This window comes from Poecilia formosa, unplaced genomic scaffold (genome assembly GCF_000485575.1).
Source record: "Poecilia formosa unplaced genomic scaffold, Poecilia_formosa-5.1.2 Scaffold0, whole genome shotgun sequence".
In the NCBI taxonomy this organism is placed as follows: domain Eukaryota; kingdom Metazoa; phylum Chordata; class Actinopteri; order Cyprinodontiformes; family Poeciliidae; genus Poecilia; species Poecilia formosa.
Window position 1 is genome coordinate 5,856,072 of NW_006799939.1, and position 23,918 is coordinate 5,879,989.

The window sequence follows — 23,918 nt, forward strand, 5'->3', positions numbered from 1 at the left end:
ACCAAATGTCTGAAGATGCTCTATGATTGTACAATATGAATAGCTTAAATACTACCTAATGTTTACGACTCTGCATTGTTGACCGCAGTACAAAACCATATATAACATGCTGCTGTGATCCAGTTAACTCTCTGTGGGAAAGAGGCTTGAATGAGTTTAACCCAATTTTTGAGGTTGAAGATCCAAGCCAATATGCTGGATAAACCCAACCCGGTTGTGTAAAATGACCCAGGTCGGGATTTATTCGTATTTGACCGTAGACTAGATGAGCAACATAACACAAAGTGAGTTTCCTTTAGTTCAGTAGTTTTGAAAAGATTGCAGAGTTGTACTGGAGTTATGTTGTTATCCTTTCAACTCTTCCCTTTACAGATGTGCCACACAGCTGTGTGCACACAGACTGGGCATTCCCCATTCTCCCTCTGCTCGTCTTTGTTCAGCTTTATACCATGTTAAAATGTTATTCCCTCATCAAAAACATACCTCGAATGTCGCTTTGATTCTTTCATGCACGTTTGAGAAACCCTTTAATCTCCCATGGCAACCATTCAGCTGTGAAAAACCCCAGGACGGACATAGCTCCGCCTTCAAAGACGAAGTTCTGCCTTGGAGCTGCAATTTCCAAGCTTCTCCCCCACTCCGCTCCTTCAAACTAGCCAGCAGCAATTAGCAAACGCTAGCTGAGCTCATTATACAAGCTACTTCCCAGTGAAACGCTGGTAAAACATTAATAAGGGATCAATAGCGGAGCGATGTTGTAATGACTTCCTGAAGTCATCACAACAGGCGGAGTGATGGAAAGAGCAGGACTTTCTTAAAGAGACAAAGACCCAATTTCAAGGCGTTCAAATACAAATCAAAGTTCTTCTAAGTCATATAGTTTGAGTCATGGCATAGTTCCTTGTTTTGGCTATAAAATGATTCTATGTGGCTGGAAGGCACATAAAGGTGCAGCATTGTGTGCCTGTGTCATGGGGAAACAGCAAACTAAGCAAAATGTTATTTTATAGCAGTTTGCCATAGGCACTGAAACACAGGCAGATAAACTGAAGGAGTGAAAATGGCATTTTTCTTTTGTGGTGAAACCTCCTAATTAGCTGATACTCATGTAATCAAGACAACACATGAAGTTACCACCCTTGCATGCTGCACTGTGTTCTTTCGGCCGCCTTGGTGAGGATTTTTTGACAATCCATGTCTCCAGCTCTAATTTCTAAAGCAGTTAGCTGTTAGAACACAGATGTTGCTTGTTTGTCTAATAGCACACTGGTATTGTAATGTGTCTACTCTGAAAATGTAGGATTATTAAAGCCTGTTGAGTGTAGGGTCCTTCCATTAGGGATCTGGAGGTGACTTGTTATTTCAATATTAATGGGCCAAATTTGTTGAGTCATCCAGTAATAGCACCAATAAATCAAGATGTGTTGTACTGGGACCAACCGTTTGCATTGCTTTGTCTCACGAACCTACCTTTACAAGGCATCGCAAATAATGTTGAAACGTGGTTTGATGTTTGGCTATAGCTTGATGTCAAATCAGCTGTACTGTCCTAAAAGGAAAAACACAGAAACATAGAGAGAATGACTGAATTTTATCTAAGCAACATGTAAAGGTGGCTGAAAAGTTGTCCATGTTGACCATATCTGCAAATAAAGACAGGAACAAGAAATATGGGTCAAAAAAGTTACAATTTTCACTAAAAAAGACAAAGACTGCCCAATCTGAAATGACCACGAATAAGAAATCCGTGTAAAGGAGCCTGTGAATGGATCTTAAAATCAGCAACTGTCTATTCATATTTTTCCACAAATAACTTTTCTGAAATGTTATTTTTGTGCAATTTAGTACATGGCATGAGATCCAAATGTAAATTCAGCTCCTGAGTGGTATGTCATGTATGAAATCAAGTATGTAGTCAGAGTTTTATTCTTTTGCTTTGAGGTTAGACATAAATTGCAGACACTCTTGGAGAACTGTTTGGTAAGACAATGTTTGTTAGTTTCCTAACTTATTGCAACATGCTTGTTTTTCACAGCTTTGTTTTGACATAGTCCTTTTTTCTTTTATTTTGGAGGCACTCGCAGGGTATTGTGTTCAACACATACACACCTGATGGCCAAAAGTATTAGCTCATCTGTTATCAGACACGTATGAATTGAGTCATATCTCATTCCTAATCCAGAGTTTAACGCAACGTTGGCTCACCCTTTGCAGCTTGAACGGGTCTTTGAAAAGTTTCCCCCAAACTTTTATTAGTGTACTCACTTAACTAAAAAAAAAACTCTTGACCATTTTTCCACATTGTTTCCACATTTGTGAGATCAGGCACTGATTGAGGAATAGAAAGGTCACTGGTTCACAGTCACTAGGAACAGTAAGGGGCCATCTCCAAAGTCCAAGTTGGATTTTGGAGAAAATCTGAAATTGTCCAAAATGTTATGGTATGGTGAAGCACAACGTGTTCTTTTCACTGGCACTAGGAGGCCTTGTCACAGCGCACTTAGGTAAGTGCTGTTCTTATGGAAAGTGTCAACCCTGGACTTATCCACTGGACTGCCAGACTGGTATGACTAATCACTAGAGAACAAATTTCCTCTTCTCTTGAGTACAATAGTTCACACATCTTCATCTAACACTTTGCGTCGCACTTGATGTTCTTGAGCTAACCGGAGAGCCACGTGCAGCTTGGAGCTCTGTAGCTGTTGGCTCTGCAGAAAGTTGGCGACTTCACCGTATGGTCCAGTTATTGGACTTATAGCGCAGTTGGCGTTCTATACTGATCCCATGCAGGACTTCACTGAACTCTCTACAGAAGCAATGCTGTATTTTAAACACCATTGACCATAGAGGTGACTGGAACACCTGAAACACTCAATGATTTGGATGTGTAATCAAATACTTGATGAAAATACCTTTCTAACGTATTCATTCACTTCAGTACCTGCTGCCTCCTGTCAACAGAATTGGACGGTGAATCCTAGCCAAGTTGTTATTGGGCAGTAGGTGGGGTGCAACTGGAAATGGATGCAAATTCTTGAATAGTTTTTAAATAGATTAAAACCTCTGGTGCAGTCCAAACGCGTATGTAGATGGAAGCGGACCGGAGACCGCTCCAAAAGCAGAGAGCGAAATACAATTCAGGGCCTTCAACCAAAACAAACGTGTGCTTCTAACACCAGAGGAAGAAATGTCTCATGATTGTTTTACCGAATCCTACAACTAAACTAAAATCAACTTAATTTTTGTTTACATTTTGTGAAAAAGGAAATTGTGCTCATATCTTCTTCTGAGGTTTTTGTGTTGTTTCCTGCAGTGGTTCTTGGTGCAGCACCGCCACAGTTGAGGAGGGGCGAACAGGTTTTTCAATGAGTTTGGATGCGCAGAGTGAAAGAGAACCGCAGCTATAACCGCAGACTATAGAAAGTCACATCGTAGTGCCGTTGAAACATCACAGCACATCTTACCCCCAGAGATTCCCAACCGAGGCACACATCTGGCATGGCATGGGCAAGGTTAATCCGTGGAAACTATGCTGTTCTATTACAAAGACTGTGCCACCTATATTCCCATGCTTCACTCCCTCCGAGGCAATGAATCAATCATGCTTACATGCAATAAAAGCAACAAAACAAAAAGAGGGTAATGGTTATGATGGCACTAAATGTGATTTTGTGAAGGGGCATCTTTTTTCCCCTTTGCTTCTTTTATGGCTGGTCGTAGACGAGAGTTTTATGGCCTCACAGAGTCTAGTGCTTGATCTTCAGTAATGGCGGGAGCCCCCCGCATATTTCTGTAAGACCACTTTTAAATAAACAGAAGTTGTAATTATGGCTGGCAGAGGGCAACGATGCAGCAAAAGAGCAACGTGAACATCTTCATGCAGGCCGTGTGAAAACCTTCGTCTGGATAGCTGGAGGCGAACGGTTACATGTCCGAGGCCTACCTCGCTAACGGTTCAGAAGCCATGCTGTATCTTAATTTTTTTTTCCAAGTTCTGCAATATCAGTGAAAAGAGAAAAAAATAGTGGGCTCCAGGCTGCAACCAGCATTGATATTGACGATCCCAGTCTTAATGTTCTGCTGAAGCTCAGGATGTCTGAATCAGCTTCACGTGTTTGTATTCAAAAACATTGAGGGGAACTAATTAAAAACAAAAAGGAATGCTGTCAGAGAGTTGTAGAGCGGCTTATTGGACCCCAGTTGGAGACGCTGGCCTGAGGTGTGTTTTGGTACATCATCCAGACTGTGCATGCTTATGACCGTTGCACATTGGGTGGTGCACAGCGACTGAGTTATTGGATATTATACTTGTGTCCACATATTGGATTTCTACAAAATAATATTTTGCTTACTGGGGACTCCTCCTGCCTCATGTCAGGTCCAGACTGCTCACTCGGGCCTCAAAGCACAGGAGAAGCATGTGAACATGTCAAAGATAGCACTTCGAAACCAACAAGAATGTGGAAAAATAGATTGGAGTCATAGCTGTGGGTCCTTGAGTTTCATCCGCGATTTGACTGATTGGCAATTCATTGTGAAATAACAAACGTGGAGGAATTTATTGTTTTTAAAGGCAGAGTGGTGGTAACCTAATAGTTTTCTTGCAAAACCGTCGAGGAAGTGACAAAACTATTGTCGTAACCCAGCGCTTTGTTGAGCTCTCAGTACGGTAACTAACCAGTGATAACATCCATAAATATGAGGACGTACCGTGGAAGAATGGTGTAGCCTGAATCCGGTTAGCGCCAGGTTCTCCCTGATGAGGCGTCTTTTGATAACCCAGTGTGAACACAACAGATATACGTGGAACTAAACCCTTGTTTGATCCATTTGGGACATTAGATAATGTAAACTTATCATTTTACATGTAATAAGTCCTTGTATGTTTACATATATCAGATGGAGAAGTCGCTCGTGAATGTCTTTTAAATTTTCAACTGGCAGTTCTTTATTTAAACCGTTGTTTTTTTTTCAAGATAGGATTGTTGTACGACATACGACTGCAAATATTTTTAAAAATAATAATTTGATGCACAAGTTTGGATTTATTGCAGATTCTCTCTTATCAACACATGGTCAGAATTACACAAATGAGATCATATATCTATATATATCCAAACACCAATACTGTTTTTGATTAAAGGCTCCGTAGAAATTTGCACATCAACCGCACACCATCACTAAGCATCCACTACAATTCTGGCTGAGGCTGAGTTTTTGACCACTGCTCTAGTTTCTGTTTTTGGAATCACTTTAAGCTGGGCAGTTTTCTTTTCTTTTGTTTTTTTTTCTTTTTCCCCACTGGGACCCGACTTCTTGGCATAGTCCACGTTTGTGGACTCCAGGGCTTTGAAACAGTCATTCCAGACGCCATTTTTTACCCATTCCAAAACCACTCTTGATAAGTTCCTGGTTGCATGTCCTGCTGGAACACACAACTGTGTTCTTGTATAATTCAAGTGGGGGGGGAGTGAAAGTAATAAGAAATCACATAAACAAAAATTAATTCAGGGGAGGCCAAGTGTGCTAAATGTTTTCATAGTTAGCTAAAATGCTAAGTGAAAATTTAGCTCTGCTGTTACAACATCAACAGATTAGGGGAAGTTTGCCAAACACTGCCTAAAGTAAGTTTGCAGAAATAGTCACAAAAGATAAAACGACTCATTGTACAAAGGTATAAGTCAGAAGATGCCTTAAAAACAATTATCAGGTTTATATGTACACCAAGTACCATGGAAGCACTCACTAGAGCAAAATCTAAGCTAATGGGCATATTACAAAAATTGTAAGCTTCTCAAAAACTGATAAAAGGATGAAAAATACCACTTGTGTTCTAGATGAGACAACATGTTTCTGTATTTTTCATATCTAAGCAAAGAAGCAGCCAAAACTCTCTTCTTCCAGAGAAAACTGCCAGGCATGACTAATATCTCCCAAAGTCTAGTAGAATGTACTAAAGGATCTCCTAAACCCAAATTTGAACATTTTAGGTCAAAAGATTGTTTGCCACAAAACATAGTAGTCGATATTACCAAAAGAACAACAAACCCACAGGGAAGCATGGTGGTGGATGCATCATGCTCTGGGATTATATTTTCAGTTGGTTCAAAATGTTTTTAAGTTGATTTTTATGGGGTAAATGTCACATTTTAGGTGATTTATCATCATTTTACTTCTTTTTTTTTACATCACAAAAAGGGTGTTTACACTTTTGAGAGTTTTGCAGTGTGTATAAAATACTTAACGTGTCACATACACATTAACGATGACATTTTGTACTCTTAAGATACGTGTAAAGTTTTTCCCACAATTTCCACCAGCTGAAACTCTTGTGGTAGGTAATTAATGCTACCAAATCATTTGTCAAATTTTCATGTTTTATTGTGCATGGTGTTCATTCTTAACGTTCTTAGTGCCGCCTTACGCTCAAGTCCTAATTCATCTGACAAACCAGAGGAACTCGGGTAGACCCTAATCCTCGTCCAGTCAAAGTACAGTGGGAATTTCCACTAATCAGATTTTGTCTCTGTAAAAACAGTCATGGTTACAAAAAAAAAAAAAAAAATGCAGAACAAGAGCAAAATCTCCACGGCCATAATTCAGAAGCAGCTGAGGCACTGGCATTAAAAAAAGAAAAAAAAAAAAAGGCGCTGAAGTCGAATAAAAATGGACCGCCGTCAAGGTCGAGCTGCCACAGTCCTCCCAGACACGTAGCTTCAGGAAGCTGGAGATGTTGAAACAGATGTTTCTCATATTGACTGTGTGGTGCCGCAGCAGATGAGTGCTCCGTTTCATTAGTGCAACACGCTTTCCTGCCGTAGCCATCGCACTCGATTTCATCCGTCCCCAATTACTCGCAACAAAGTCTCACTCTTTATGTGTGTGTGTGGTGATGTGCACGGCCTGTTTGCAGCAGCTGGGGCAGGTGTGTTCCCCCGCATCCTCGGATGTCCTAGTGAAAGGGCGGCTTAGTTTCGACACATTACATTTGAGCGTGGCGCTAAAGCAGGAGGCAAACCTTACCTGAAGGTATGTGTAGGTATGGTTTATATTTAAAAATATCTTAATATAAAAATTTTTAAGATATCTGAATTTTATAATGTTGTATTGGGCTTGTTGGATTTTTTAAAAGTATTTTCCAGTCATAAACGCGACAAGGTTTCTTCTGTATCCCCGTATGGATAGAGCTGACATTGTCCTGTTTTGTGACACATATTTGTCCTTGTCTCGTGTCCTCTTTTGCTTTCTCCTTTTTCTCTGACACAATACACACACATACACACACGGTGCTCTCTTCCGTCCCAGGAACGAATGAAAGCGGACATGCAGCTAACGATATTAAAGCGAGTTGGCTGTCTCCGTTGCCCTATGCATCTGTCTCCTGGTGTCCTATCCTTTCCCTTTAGAGATAAAGAAGGCTGTTTACCTATTACACCATTACCCACACTGCAGCAAGGCCGGAGAACGGCTCCTTTATCGTGCCTCCATCACTTTGAATTGAGCATGTGTGTGCATAAAAGTGCAATTCTTTAATTGAAAACTTGCTGTTGCTAAAACGAGCTACTCGAGACAGTACGAATGTAGGCAAATCTTTGTCAATATTCTGCTAATGTTAAAAAAAAAAAACAACAAAAAAAACCCAGAATTTCTCAGCAGATGTGAAGTTCCACCAGGTGCTGCTGCTCGTGGCTAGTCTGAAGGAGCTGAGACTAGCTCGGAGACTGCAGATTCGAAGAGGATCGTCTTAGAAAGACGCGTCTTCAGGAGGCACTGAAACACAGGCCGGATACTGAGTAGAATGAATAAGCGTTGACTAAAATAAGCCCGTTTTTTGCTAAGTTGTTGCTCCTCACCCAAAACCCCTAAACTTCTGCAAGTCATTGTTAGCCTACTGTCCTATTTCAACCAGCTGTGGAGAGAGCTTTTGGAGTTGTCTTCATTAACTCGTGTGTCACAGAAACACAATAACAACACATGTTCCCTTCAGCATGAGAAGGGTGATTTTATGTGACTGACGTATTCTTCATCTTTTTCCATGCTTCTGGCTTTCATCTTCCAGTTGTGTTTTCTATCAGTTTGCGAACGGAGCATTTTGTAGCTTGGTGCACAGTGTCCTTATCGGTTTAAAATTTGGATGTTCCTTTTGTTCGGAAAGTCCTTGTTCTTCTATATTGCTTCATCACTTTTCTCAAACTTCTCAGGTTTGAGAAGTCGCCACTCAGTCCCTTTGGGTGGACTGGAGATCGTTGCAGTTTTGGCCCTGTAGACTGTCTAACCTGCATTGAGTCATGCTCTCTGACAGCTGAAATTTCAAAAATTTGTCCTCTAAATTCTGATTTTTGATCTCAGACTATTAATCCAAATTCTCAGAAAAAAAGTAATATTTCTGACTTTATCCCTGAATTCTGAGCACAGTATCAGAATTTTTACTTTTTCCCAGAATTTCCTGACTCTAACCCCATCAAGACCTTCTGAGATCAAAAGTCGTAATTCTGAGACATTAACTTTGTACGGAATTGAAAGCAGAAATCAAAAGTCAAAATACAGAGGAAAAAAAAAATCTAAACTTTGAGATTTAAGTCAGAATTCTGTGAATAAAGTCGGTATCCTGCATTTAAAATCAGAGTTCTGAAAGAAAAAAAAAGCCACATTTTTTTCATTGGCTGTAATCCTCCTCCAAATAACTGTTATTGGCCATCTATAAATTTAAGTGTTATACTAGCAGGCCACTCAAAATTATCGGTTTCCTTTAGAACACATCTGGAACATCAGATTATGTAGTTTGCAACTCAATTTTAAACGCTGACACGTTTTGCAAAAACAGAGAGCTGTTGGTTATGGATTATCGGGTCTATATTCATGTAGAAACTTACTAATTAGGCTCATTAATCTGAATTTAATGTAAGTTCAGGGGTCAGTGGGAAATAATGTGAAAAACTGAAAAAACTCCGAATGTATTTCAGATTAAGAAACCCAACCCGCAGACCTCTTACGTGCAACACACACAAAAGATATAAAAAATGGAGCGGACGCGCAGTGGAAAATGTGCTGTCATTTGGTATCATTTTCTGCTTCCTGTCTGGGTTATTGGCCGCAAAGCCAATGGAAACAAGTGTTGCTCTGGATTCCGAGCCCCAAAATCCCAAACGCTCGTCCACGTTTTGAAATGAAACAGAATTAAACTGCGAGCGGCCGGCCTATTATCTCCGTATAAAGTTCCGTGTCCACTTTATCGAAAAACGTTTCCAGTAAGCGTGGGTGAGTCACCATTTTCAGAGAAACCGTACCGAGCGGACGTCAAGAGCTCCCCTCCCTCCGTTCCCCCTTCGGCGCGGCTTCCACTCCTGGTCGGCGCGACGCACAAACGCTTCTTATTTTCACATCAAACTGCCTCTTCTGTTCGACCTCTGCCAGAGCAGGAAGGCTCTCCGGGTTTTCGGAAAGAAAAGGCCTGACAGCTGCCAAAATCCATCGGTGGTTGGGAAACAATGGCACGCCCTGTGCGGAGTCTCAGCCGCTGCCCCCCTCCTCTCGCCGTTCCTTTTGCTCCGTCAGATCACGGTTGCCGCCTCCAATTTGTTTTGTCAGCTTTGGCGCGGGAACACCGAGGAGACCTGACCAACATGCTCGCGCCGCTTGCCAAAAGGGTGAAAAGAAAGGAGGAGGGAATGCGAGAAATGTTGTAATTGCTGCAATAAGTAAGAACGAAGAAAGAGAAGAAAAAAACAAAACAAAACCTTGAGAACGGTAACAGGAAGGAGGTGAGGCGAACGGTGCGATCCAAACAGACTCGAATTAGCTGCGCTTCCTCGTTCGACTTGTGTGTCAGATGTTCTTCATTGGCCGCTGGCCACGCCGGGACAATAGCAGGGAAATGAGAGCTATTACAGAAGTGTGTGGTATGAGTTTGTCGCTGCAGTGAGGGTCGTGGTTGCGATGTCCGGGGAAGTTGTGGCTAACTGATGCTGACAGATGGGGAAGAAGGGGGTCTACATGTCTCACAGCTGGAGAATGAGAGCAGCTCTGTTCAGGCTCCTTTGACTAGGCTCTCTCTGAAAGTCAAAATTACTCAGTAGTTAGTGTCAGTAGAGCTGAGTCTGAATCTCTGCTACAAATGCACGCAAATCTTTGTCTATGTTCTGCTCTTGTCGGGAAAAAAAAAAGCAATTTCGCAATTACGTTGTTTCCATTAAATGGGAAGTGGAATTGACACGTGAATATGTCTGTTCATGTTATAGTCATTAAAAATTATGGCGGCGACGGATGCAAACAGTTACACAGGATATATTCGTAATTCGGCCATGTTGCTAACGCTCATCATGTATCAGCCATCAGAGGAGAAGTCGATGTCTTATTGAGACGTTGGAGCGATAAACACTTTCCAGTAGGGAGTGACTGCGCCAGTTTTGGGAAATTGCAGTCTTGTGATTTTACAGAAGAGTTGTGAATTCAACACGTTGGAATGACACACAACTTTTTATGAAGCGTGCGGTGCTGTGAGAGCTCTGGTGGAGCCAGCTGCACATTCTCCAAAACAGAAAAAAAAAACCCATTGTAATCCTACTACTTCTACTACTTGTCGTCTTTGTGGTTTTTGCCAGTAGCTGTTGATCACTTGACTCGTCTGATGCATAAAAAGTGTTTCCGTTGAGAAATACATCTCTTTCAATACGACCGAAAAATGACCTCATCCTCATGCAAAAACGTTTGATAAAAAAAAAGTTTATTTTAATTTCCATTAAGCAAATTTATGTTTGTAATTTCAATTTGAGCAATTTTGATTAATTTCATGCAGCTCCTAGAGCTTTTCTTTTGTTGTTTTTGTAAAAGTCTCATTTTTATGTTGCTGGGTTTTGTTTTATATATATATATATATATATATATATTATTTTTATTTTTTTCTGCAATTTCCTGACAATTTAGTCAAACTTTAGATTAAACAGTTGAACACAGAACCACTGTGTGCAGATGCTTTCGTGATCCTGCTCCGACAGATAGTGATTTATTTACTGAATTCTTTTTTTTTTTTTCGGTCAACAACACGGAGTTACAACTTAAAAAGCAGAAATATCCCATGATTTTTTTTTCCATATTCATATAAACGAAGTACATATAAACCTAGGACAGTTTGGGAGAGAGAGAAAAAAAGAAAAAAGAAATCTTGTGCATCGCCTTATATGTCTGTGTATTATTTAAGACATGGGTTAGAAAAAACTAAGCAGAACAAACAGACACACACACAGCCTCAGACCTCTACACATTTTTTTTCAACATCCTTTTGAAAATTCTGGTAATACTTTCTAACTATTTCATTGCTGTGGGTCTCAGTCTTGAACTTTGAGACTGATCACTAGTTAAATCTCCATCTTAAAATTCTACAGCAATCCTACGTTTGACCTTGAAGTGCACAAATTGAACAATGATGTCGTCGGATCCCAAAACATTCATCTGTCGGGGGGGAAAGCAGAGAAACGTGTAGGCTCGTACTTATTGGTGGGGATGCGTGTGAAGAACAAGATTAATCGCTGCAACTTTATTTTGGCAAATTAAATTCCAATAATAAAAAGAGGAAAAAAAAAATGTTAATCATGCCAGTGTGAGCGCCAAACTGAGACTTGATTGATGTGTGCGGCTGAAAGTAGTTCCAAAAAACTCTGCAGGTGATTCTTTTACGGCCCGGACGTGCGGTTCAGAGTTGGAGGGTTTTATGAGCTTCGGACCGTTGATACGGCGGCGCTCATTTCCCAAGTGAAGCACCGTTCACCTCAGCGTGCCGGTCGGAGGGAAGGATTTACAATCTCCTGCTTCAGATTCCTCAGTCTTAACTGCAGCACGTTTTATTAGCGCTCCTTTAATGTGCTTTGCACTAATAATTGGAGTAAAATGAGCCCAACATTCTCCACAAGTAGATCATATTTAGAGTGAGTTGGGGGTTTTTTTCATCAGAAGGTTATCATGGAGGTTGAATAAAGAGCATGTGCTTGTGATGCTTTTTCTTGTGTGATTAATTCAAAGTGCATGGATTTATGAACCGACTGCTCAGTGTTTATGGTATTTGCGTTTTCTGGTATAACATAGCTGCTCAGCTGGACATATTGCAGACTCTTATCTGGAAATTACTTCTTTCTACATTCTGAAACCATCTCATGTCACTGCGTTTGTGTGAGAATTTCCTCATAAATAAACCATCACACAGATTTTTGGTAACGCTTTATTTGAAGGGGTGTGCGTAAGACTGTCATAATACCATCATAAACATGGCATAACAGCTGTTATGAACACGAAGGAGTCTTTGTGAATGTCTGTGACTGTTGTCATGAAGTGTCATTTGGTAAATAATTACCCTTTTAGTGCAAAGTTGACACTTTTAAAAGACTTTTAATGCAACATTTGGTGCAACTTTGCTTTAAAAGTGTCATTATTTACCAAGTCACACTTCATGACAACAGTTATAAACATTCACGAAGACTCCTTCGTGTTCATAACAGATGGTATGTCAAGTTTATGACAGTGTCACGTCAGTCTTTTACACACCTCACCAAATAAACCGTTACCGGATTTTGTCCTTTTCGCCTTAAAATTTTTGCATTTCACAATCTCAACATTTTAATCCTGACTTCCCTTCAGGATCCCCCACTGACCACATTGAAAAACAGATATACTGCCGCATAAAAGTATTCACACCCGTTGCAGATTTTCAAATTTGGTCACATTGCGACCCCCGACCTGGAGTCTGTTTTATTTGAACTACTACTGAGTGTAGCTTGCTGTTTTCCAATTTGCCGACTTCGTAAACAGAGTTCACCTGCGTGATATTTAATCTCAGTATAAACATTTAGGGAACAAACAGCATCATGAAGACCAAGATTGTTTAAAAGAAAGTGGAAGGAAAAGAGGCATAAACTGTTCCTTTTTAAAATTTGCCCAAGGTAAGATGCAGCATCGTGATCGCAGATGTTATCATGTATCCGAAATGCTTTGTATGAAGCAGAATTAATACAAGTTGTCCACAGCTCTTTTTTTTTCTTTTCTTTTTTGGCACTGACTTGAAAACTGATCAGATTTTAGGGGAAGACTGATGGATCTCAATATACTGCAGCTGTAGAAGAAAACCCACCATCTTTGTGTCAAGTCATCTTCTGTCTGCAGAAGATGACTTGACACAAAAAAAATTACCTTTTAGCACAAAAATAAGCCTAAACATACAGCCGGAGCTACAAATTTGAAAAAGCTAAAATCAAAAAAATATATCCATTTGTTAGAATGGCCCAGTCAAAGTCTGGAACTACATTCACTTGTGAATCTGCTGCTGAACTCAGGTGTCCAGTCTTCCTGACCTTAGGATGTTTTTTTTGTGTATGTTATTAAGGCAAATGTTCATTTTGATGCAACTGACAGTTTGCAGAGCTTGAGCTTAATGTCCTTAACTTGATATTGTGAGTGGAAATAATAGAGAAATATGGCTCGTTAACTAGGTGAGGGCAGTTTCTTCCTTACATATTGTTGAAATAATTATTTGGTTTTAAATTGCAGCATTAAGTTAAAAAGTCAATTCAAGATTAATGAACTTAAAAAACAATGTTTAAACAACTCGTCTCTTGTTGTTAAATCCACTTCATGAACTGTAAATCCTGCATTAAACCTAGAATTTTCTTGTTGGCCTAAATTGTATTTTCAAGGCAGCAGGTGGACTTTCATTTGCGAGGTAAACCACCTTCAAATGTTTTACAGTTTGTATATCAGTTCTTTCAGCCAAATAGTTTTAGTTGCACTTCAGTGTTAAGCTTCACTGACTTCAGTATGGAGGAATACGGCAGGGTCAAAGGGGTACACGAAGCCTCTGTGGTGGCCTGTGGTCGGGTGCCAGTCTGGGCATCGTCAAGAAAGGGCCATCCCCGTGAGACAAGATATCACCATAGCCTGGTTGGCTGACAGCTTCAGAGGCCTTATTGAAAAATCAATGTCCATTTGCGCGTCCAGCTCACCTGGCCGTCTGCCAGCTCGGCTGAAGTCACCTAATGAAGCCTGATCCCGTTACCTGATTCCCGATTTTACTGAGTCAAAGTGACTTTGCAGCTGAAGTCATCGACACATCGGGGGCCTCAGATGTGAGTTCAACATGAACCGTGTGGCATGTTGATGTTGTTGTTTTGCATGATCCTGTTCTTTTTGATGTAGTACAGCGGCCTGAACTGCACGTGCGCGGGTCACATCGATCGCTCAGCGAAAATCGGGAGAGCAGGTTGAGGACAGTCAGAACGAGACATCGCAGTCAACAAAGTCTTCAAAGTTTTGATTCTGCTGCGATCATGTAAGTGACCTGAACTGCCACTTATTGATGGACCAACGTTTGAGTTTCAATTATCCAAAGGAAGATGTAACTCCTTTGAAAAGCCTAAGCTATGATCAGAAATATAGTAATACCACAGAGACGGGGACAAATGCATCAATATGGCAAAGCTAATTATGGCAGGATACTGTCTTTCCAACTCTGCGATCGTATCAGCTTCAGTAATGTTTAAATGAATGACAACCTCTCCAAAAATCAAAAAGTTTACTCCTTTCTTACAGAAGTAATTGTGGACCGACTTATTCCTATTACTGACAATAAATAACATTAAACTCTCACTTCAAGAAGCCCAGCAATCCCTTCAGCGTCATTTGAGAAAACACCTTCTCGTAATCACTCTGCTGTTTCAGCAGTTGGAAAACTTGGGCAACCCCTCGGCCGTAAAGTATACCATAAATGACTCACGCCGGGCTTGATTGCTCAAACCAAAATGCAGTCTGTTTCCTAGACTATACACTGTACAGTAGATTCTAGCTGTGGTCATCTTTTCTAGTTCTGTGGATGAAACCGCTGTAATATCGCTGCTGCGATTGAGGCTTTTCTTCCAGTCACTCCACTCACAGTTTACCATTAGATGGATGGAGGAACTACACTATGCTATTGTGCATTGTGATTCATTTTTAGCCCATGTGAAGACTGTGGTCTAATTGTGTCCGGGAAACCTTTGCTGTGTGTAAACACCAGGCCACTCTGACTGATCATTATGTTAAATGTCAGCTGGCTTGAAAGTTGTGGCTGTGGAGCAGCTGAGCTGCCCTTCCTCAGTGGATCACTTTTCTCTGTGAAGTTTCATCTATCCGTGGATGAAGGGCCGACTGCAGCAGCAGACGGGAATCCCTCGGTCTGCGATGGCAGTGCCCGTTCCTAGGTGGTAGAAAGCATCCATCTGTGAAACCCCCAATCAGAAATCCAACCCCACTCACTCTAGTGGGCAAGGGCAGTTGGTGGATCTGGCAGCAAGTGATTACCAGATATATAATCCCTCTCTGTCTGCCTTGGCAGAGCTTTCTTCTTTCCAGAAATAGAGAAGAAACAGGAGTTTTCATGACAAAGGCCAATCCCGGTGTAGGTACATGAAAGTTTCAGTCGTAGTGGGTAGGGAGGAAGGGAGTTAGGCGAGTTTTACTGAGGCTGAGGGAGAAGAATGATGAGAAAGGTGCTTGAGAGGGATAGGATAAAGGGGTGGACTGTCGAGCTCATGAACAGAGAACACCGTCCAGAAGGGAGAGTGCCCTGCCTTTAATGCAGCCAATGCTGGCAGCCATTACCAGAATGACGTATTCTGTCTGTGCACCTTGTCTGTCCCCAGTCTGACCCTGAACTCACACTGGCCCCTGGATCCACTCACTGTCGGAGAACTAGACACGAGCCAATGATGGGGAGACTCTGTGGAGTAGAAATTCTTATACATAGCTGTATATATATATATATAGTATATATATATTGAGGGGTATACAACATTCCTGTACATACTGGGAATACCCGCTACCCCCCACCCACCACCCCTTGGTCATCTCTGCTTCCCCAAGCACCATCCCTGCAGACTATATTCTCTTCCCCTGCTCTGTGTGATAGAGTCTTGCAGAGGGGGCTCTCTGTGTAATGCAATTTGGTTGATTAAAAGAAAACATTAAAGCACTAGCTTATTGAATTTGACGGCACGTACGAATCCGGATCTCACTGGCCACTCTGTTTTATTGGCTGGGAGAAAAGAGGATCACGTCATCCTCCTGCACCCCATCCCACCCCCACCCTCCACGGCCGACTCCGCACTGCCATGCACACCCGTTGGCCCCGCCTTCGCTCACCCCCTCCCACCCCCAAGCCACAGCCAGACAAACCTTGACAGGAGGACGTCCTGGCAGGACACACATTTGTTTACCTCCCACCCCAACTCAGCATGTTTCCATCTTCTTAACCTTTTTCCACACATTTTCACCTTGAACAGTCACAATTATCTGGGATTTTGCAGGAAGGATTATTTGCCATATTGTTCGCTGATACGTCAACTAAAAGTTGAGCAGACACGTCGCGCACAAACTTCGTACAAGTCATGTTTTTCGTAAGGATAAACAAGCTTGTAGGTTGCAAAAGGTTTCAACTCTTTCTTTCTTTCTCTGAAGTGACTCTGAGAAGCTGCTTCAAAGTCTTGTACTCCATAATTTAGCCTCAGACAGGGGGGGTGGGAGCCAAGATATAAGGCACTGGGAGGTAGCCTTCAGTGAATATCAAACAGCCAATCTCTTCAGCAGAGGCCAAATACACTCTCCGTTCACCATATTCAGTCCATATATTAGAGTTATGTTGATGGTCCCGCTCAATCTGTTTGTGTGCGGGGGGCAACAAAACAACTTTGGAAGGATTGGAAGTCCTGTATTTTAGATGACATCATCTGTGGCTACTTCAGTTACACTGCAAGAAATGAATAATAGCCCGCCGAGGATGATGTAATGTTTCAGCTCTAAGTTGGGCCACCAAATGTAGACTTTAATCCATATTTGCCTCGGCGTGTTGTTGATGCCAAAAACTTCATTACATCATTGAAAATTAGGTTTGTCCTCAGCAAGACAATGATACAAGACAGAAACTTTGTTCAAAGAATCTGCATTAATCAGCCTAACACACACAAATACACACACACACACACACACACGCCTGCGCACGCACACACATGGACACACACACACGTAGTTTGTTTTTCTATCTTCACAAGGACTTTGCTTTGACATTCATTCAATTTTCATTAAATTTTACAGCCTAACTCTGACCCTTAACCTAAACATAACAATAACCAGTACACGCCTAACCCTAAACCTAACCTAAACTCAATTTATACCTTAATCCTAAGCCTACCTCATAACCCAAAAAACTGCACTTCTTAAGGGGTCTGGGCTTCGGACCTCACAAGGAGCAATCGGTCCTCACAATGTAGTATTTGTTGGAAAGATCATCCTTACACTGTATTAAATACAAGGCCACACACACACACACACACACACATGCACACCCACACACACACACATATACACAAGTTGGTGAACTAATCACTATCAAGACATTGCAATGATTTCCACTACTGATTCAGTCATGAACATGTCCTTGACTTGAAATCATTTAAGGGCTCTGTATAGTCGGGCCAATGTCACATAATCAGTTCTCATTGCCGCAGTTGCGTGATGAAAATTGCATCGTTTTTTTCTCAGGCTCATACCATCCACCCCTTCTTGTCACAACTCCTCTGACAAACTTTTCACCCTCCTCTCCATGACAAACTACTGTGTGATTGGTCAGAATGTTGTGGGTATGTTTGTTTATGTGGAAAACAGCCCTAAGTACTCAACTTCCATAACCCAGATTTTCAGCCAGAAAGGAGGATGAATAGTTTGAGGAACAATTGGCCAAGACCGTGAGGAAGTACATACTGTTAAACCAAAGCACTGAACTCCCCCTGCAGCGTGCAGATGTCCCACCAACAACTTCTGTTCTTGGCTTCGGATTATATGGAAAATCAAATGAGACATTGCAGCTCGTCAGTCATTATTTACTCCTCTGAACTTGTGAACTCGTTTCAGAGACACTGCCACTTCCTTCTGGATTCTGTACTTTCTGACACTGAGTCCACGTTTGAAAAAACAACTCTAATTCCATCATGCTCGGCACTGGGGTCCCTCAAGGTCCTGTGCTCAGTCCATTGGCGTTCACATTACAAACACACAACTATGAAGCCAAACGTGAGGAAACCTGATCATAAAATCCGCATGTGAAACAGCTAATGGCCTGGTCATTTGTCAACAACCTCAGTGTGTACAAAACACAGGAGATGATTATTTGTTTTTGGAGATCACAACCTGAACACAGATGTAGTGAGGGGAGCCATGGAGGTGATTGGAGTTTCTTTACCACCTATTCAAAGGTCAAAAGTTCACTGCAAGCCATAAAGTGGATGCAAATAACACATGCCTGAAAATTCTCTGATCGAATATGACCAAGAGTAACTATTTTTCCCCCTTCATACAAATGGATTGGCTTAGATCAAAACTTCTTCACGTTTTAGAGCAACTTAGGTCAATAATCCAACTAAGAATTTCAGCAAGACTCCAAAATACGGTTAAAAGATTTTCCTTGTCCTCTTAGACAGAGCTTTGATGATTTTTCAATGAAGAAAGGATAAAAGTTTCTGTTTCAAAGTGTGTCGAAACGTGGAGGGAGATTCAGTGGCCCATCAGTATTCCTGGGGGTTAGGGGCCACAGCTGCCCGCAAATAGTTCAAACCTTCAAATGCTTGAGAAATATTGATATTTTTACTGATATCTTTACTGATGTTGATATCTTTACTGTTCAAACACCAAATATAACACAACATGCATTTGTACATGCTCTGGAAACCATCTTAGCACCACAGCAGAAGCTAACATCTGCAATCCTTCCTATGTCTGCTCATGTGGATATAGCCAATCAGCACCAAGGAAAAAGAATGGCGCTTCTGGATTGGCTGCTTTACAAATGCCAGCCAATAATGTGTTAATGTTGTTCTTACATAATTCAGCTTCCCAATCTGCATTTTAGATAATTTCTGCAAAAAAAAAAATCTGATAATAGACAAATTAACAAATACTGAGTGGCGAATAGACAAAGGTCCACAAGACGTTTCCCTGTAGTTGCATTCAGGAGACTGAATAAAAATACATCTCCCACTTTTCAGAAGTTATGTTCCCTTTCTGCACATACTTTGAATGACCATGTATCTTTTGTTTTTTCTCCCTCCTAAACGGCATGCACTACTTCTTGTTGATCTATCAAATAAAATTCTTGCAAAGTACATTGAAACTTGTGGTTGTAATGTAATAAAAAGCGAAGAAAAAAAATGCAAGGGATATTATTTCTTTTCCACGCTGCCCATATAATGTGATCTGAGGCTGATCACTTATGAGATATGAACCCTCTTCATCACATTATATAGGCGGTGAAAGAACCTCATAAATGTTTTAGTTCTCACACACTGACTCATCGTGCATCTCATGTCTTCAGCACCTGGAGGCCGAATGCTATCGCTGCAGCATGATGAGCAATCAATAGTAATAGCAAATTAGGTTTTGCATCATTTTTCCGAGTTATTTTCAGTTGTGAACCTGCTGCTTAAAGTTTATAACAAGAGGACTGAAATGTTGCTGGCAATATCTCAGGCTATTGACAATGTTTCAGTAGCTCAGAGCGGATTCTGGCAACTTCTTCTTAAACCACATTGCATCATCTTTGGAATTGCTGGGATTATAGAAACACTTGTGGCGAGTATGGATTGTTTATAGCTGTTAGGATTAATCGCCGCGCTTATCATCAAAATCTTATTTTAGCTCCTCTGCTGCCCTTTTAATCCATCACAGAGCTGAGTTCTTTTCCTGTTTCTTGAGCCTTTCCGTGTATCGAAAACAATATGTCACTTCGACTTTGGATGTTTAGGCTTTCGGAATTTGAAGGGTAACGACATCTGTTTCTCGGCAAGCGCACGTGTTTCGTGTCTTCAAAAAGAAAAGACAGTGTGTCACGTCGATTAGGAGTAGATTAGGACTCCATCGAAGTAAAACACAAAATTGTTGAGATAAAGAGTAAGATGAAGAGACACCATAACACATAACGCTGTTTTGGGGGCTTGATAAGCAAAATAAAAGCAGCTATGAATTAAAGGAAACATTTAATGTGAAGTGAAGTCAACCGCTCAAGCGTAAACAAACTCATTTCTGCTCCTGTCAATTTATGAAATTGCTCATTTGTATAATTTATTTTGGCACAATCAAGTAATTATGTCAACTTTTTTTGCTATAAAATTGCTGTATATCTCAAACATGACTTAAAAGAAACTTGACTTCGCAATTTAACACCTGGAAATTGGGCCTTTGTCTCTTTAAAAATTTGCTGCCCTTTTGGACACTCCAAATGTTACGAACATTTAATCCAAATGTACACTGGACTGAGAAATAGTTCATATAATGAGCTCAGCTGATGCGCAGCACCACCAGGTGTTTGCTAACTGCTGCTGCCGCTAGTTTGAAGGAACTCAGTGAGGGGGAGCTTGGCTTCCCCCAAGGGTTTTACAAACCTGAATGGCAGACACGTAGGATTAAAGAATTTCTCAAAAGAATCAAAGCAACACTCCAGCTATGTTTTTGATGCCAGAGTAACATTATAACATAATGCTGCCCTTTTAAGAAGTTTTAGACCACAACACTTGCCCATTATACTTTGATATATGTTGAAACTCTTAATAAAGTCAAACAAAAATCCTTTTTTCTTTTACTTTCAGCTGCTCTTGTTATTGATGCTGAATGTCTAAAAACTGCTAGGCTAATAACTCAAAGGGAAGTTGTTTTGGTTAACCTTAACATAAATGATTTGGTTCATTGCTATGATGAAGCATATTGGGTTAATTCTTCAAAGAGTTACAAATAAGAGATTATCTGTACATCCATCTCTCCTTGTAGGTATTTTATTAAAAGTCTTGCACAAAAAACAACTCTGCTTGACAAACAGTAAAAACAAATCCCTTCCATGGCCTTTAGGTCATTCAATTATTTACTGTCACTTCCCCCAATGGGTTTTCTATTGCATCGATGCAAGTTAAAGCACTGGATCAATGTGAGTGTGAGGTGGATGAAGATGGAGAAGAAAAACATGAGAGAAAGAGGGAAGAAGATGAGAGTCCCGGCCAGAGTGGGGATGTGCGGAGGGAGGGAGAGGGGGATGCAGTGGGTGTGGTGGGCCGCGCAGGAGAAAAGTAAAGCTGAAGGTTAGGTTGATGAGAAAGCACAGCCTCACATCGGTGCTCTGTGCCACTGGGAAACCTGAGATGTGAGCAGATAGGATTGTGTGCTAGAGTTTCCCGCAAAGAGCCCCCGTTCGCCCCCCCCCTCTTCAAAAGCAACGCTTTTCCAGAGGGGCTAGAAGGAGGGAGGTGGTATTATCATGTTAGGACATCAGATCCAGGCCAGCAGCATCTTTATATTGGTTGCATAACACGTGCAGCTCAACGGACAAGGCAACTGGGCATCGGCATAAAAAGTCAAAAAGCAAGGATCGTAAATCAAGCTGGATTAAAGTTATGAAGTGCAACAAAAAAAGGAAAAAAAAAAAAAAAGATATCCAATAGCTTCAGTGGCAAAACTGGAATTCAAAAAGAGATGTTTTAAAAATCTCAACATATCCCAGCCCTTCTGGAGAGCCAAGAACTGGATTAAATATTCACTTTTCAGATTAGTACCGGCTCCCTTTGTGTGTTAGAGCATCGCCTAACGATAGAAGCTCCATGGGAGAAAGCAAGGGTCCTTAAAACAAACCAAAACAAATGTTTTCTTTACTTATACTGCAGCCACACTCCCCCTATTTCTTCACCCCAACCAACCCTTTATATTGATCTTAGCCAATATCAATACATAGCAGGAACCAGATGTTGCAAAATACCACAATGTGGTAGAAGGACTTGTGAAAAAAAAAAAAAAAACCTCTCTGGAGGAGGTGTGTGCCTGCATATGTACTTTTAAGCATCAGTAGATTTTTTTATTGAAAATAGTTGATACGAAATAGTTGACAGTAATATTTTTCATACGTTTTTTATGTTATTTATTTATTTTACTATTTACATTTTCGTCTTTATTTAACAAAATCATCTCTCGGAATTTGAATCAGAAATAGTCCACATGCGATAGTTTTACTCTGTTCAGAGGTCGGATGCTGCCATCTAGTGGCGTTACTACAAAACAACACAACCGAGCAGTAAGAGTAAAAAGCGCTGCTGACTGTAACACTACAACAAAGATGTTTTCCCTCTTGCACATATAAATGATACAACTCTGGGGACTGTGAAGCATGAACATAGCAGCATAAACACTGACATAAAGAGCACAGAGAGGATTATTGGTTATTCCAGAGCATTGGAGTGTTTGTCTGTGTAATTTTCCAAGTGGAGTAATCTTTTTGATGCCTGTCTGACTAGACAAGGTGGAGGACTGTCTGCAAGTTTTCCAGCTCCACGTAAAATAAACAGGAAGACTGGTTAAACCTTTTCTTTTTCTCTGTTTTTTCTTCTTGTTGTTTTTAATCTTGTGCACGATATCACCAAACGAAACTCCACTGTTTCACGGTTTGAAAATAAAATAATTATTCATGCTTTTCTTTCATTACGATTGGATTCTTGTAGTGCACTCTAAGGGGGTGTTGCGTGTCTCTGTGGTCCCTCGTGTCTGCCTTAAATGCTGGGGGGCCTATCTGTGGCTCCTCACACCCAATATTGAGCGTTATTATGGAAAAACCTGATACACAAACTCACACACGTGCACACAGTCGTGTCTCTATATTTGTGGGGACTTTCCACTGACTTCCATTCATTTCTACAGACTAACCCTTACCCTAACCCTATCCATCTTATACCTAACCAGAGGTGCAAAAAGTGGGTATGCAGCATAAGCAACGCATAGGGGCGCAGCACCAGAGGGGGCGCCAAAACCCCGTCTGGAGGGGGCGACGCGCCGATTATGTTTTCCCATACAGTTCAGCGCGCCTCACGCTCCTTCACCTCTCGCACATAACGAGGTAAATGTAGCGATTTTTACACTTCACGTATCGTTGCCTCGGAGGGGGGGAAGGTGGGGGGGCGGGCACCAATTTATGTTTCTGCATCCACCTGAATAATGTGTAGTTGTGCCACTGCCTGAGATCCTGGGATCAGGATCTGTTGAAGATTCCCTCATACTATGACAAAGACAAAACGTTTTGTTCAGCGAACATCAGACTCCAGAACTCTCTTCCTTTGGACTCTGTGCTCTCTTTTAAAAGCAAGTAAGGGCATATCTTTTTGAATCTGTTTTTTTTTTTTTATCTCTTCTGTGTTTTTATTCATTGTTGGGCCTTGGGAAGTGCTTTATGATTTTAAATATCTTTTATATCTACACAAATTTACAGATTTCTGTTTAGTCCATGCAAAGTTCCCAAAACATTGGTCATCCATCTGAAGTTGACAGAGCGGGCAAGAGCAGCAGCTGATAGGCCAACATTAACTCTGGAAGAACTAGAGACATCCAGCTTCAGGTGGAAGAATCTGCTGCCACAACAACAACAACAATCAGTCATTCGCTTCACACTGACTTTAATGGAAGAATGGTAAATATTGTTGAAAGTCATAAGATGTCTTGTTTGCAGTTTGCCCAAACCATCTAGAGACAGCGAACATGTAGGGAAGGTGCTCAGGACATATGAAACCAGAACTGAACTTTTTGGCCAACTACTGAGGAAACTAATTGGTAAATATGTCAACCATTGTGGAACCATTAGTAAACATGGTAGCATAAATGCTAAATGCTGGATGTGGCAGTCGCTGCACATCATCTTGAACCCACAATCCCCACCATGAATGGATTTGATAGCCAATGCGTCATGTGAGAAAAACTGTTGAACGTCCAGCTAATTTAGAGCGATTGCTTTGACTGAAATTGTCTTCTTTTTCGTTTTCGGATGCTAAACTTTGGCAGGCTGTTAAAGAGCATGCGCTCGTTTCAGCGCTCACATGTGTCTCGGAGCGTCA

The 23,918-nt window shown here is 41.1% G+C and overlaps 1 long non-coding RNA gene across 1 annotated transcript; it reads right to left on the reverse strand.

The window, feature by feature from the left end:
• Positions 1 to 501: 501 nt before the first annotated feature.
• Positions 502 to 22,472, reverse strand: LOC107837978 (uncharacterized). The gene is made up of 3 exons (XR_001664034.1): positions 22,463 to 22,472; positions 14,988 to 14,993; positions 502 to 676 (listed from the first exon to the last, which is right to left on the reverse strand). It is a non-coding gene; the product is annotated as an uncharacterized LOC107837978 (long non-coding RNA).
• Between the last annotated feature and the right edge of the window lie 1,446 nt (positions 22,473 to 23,918).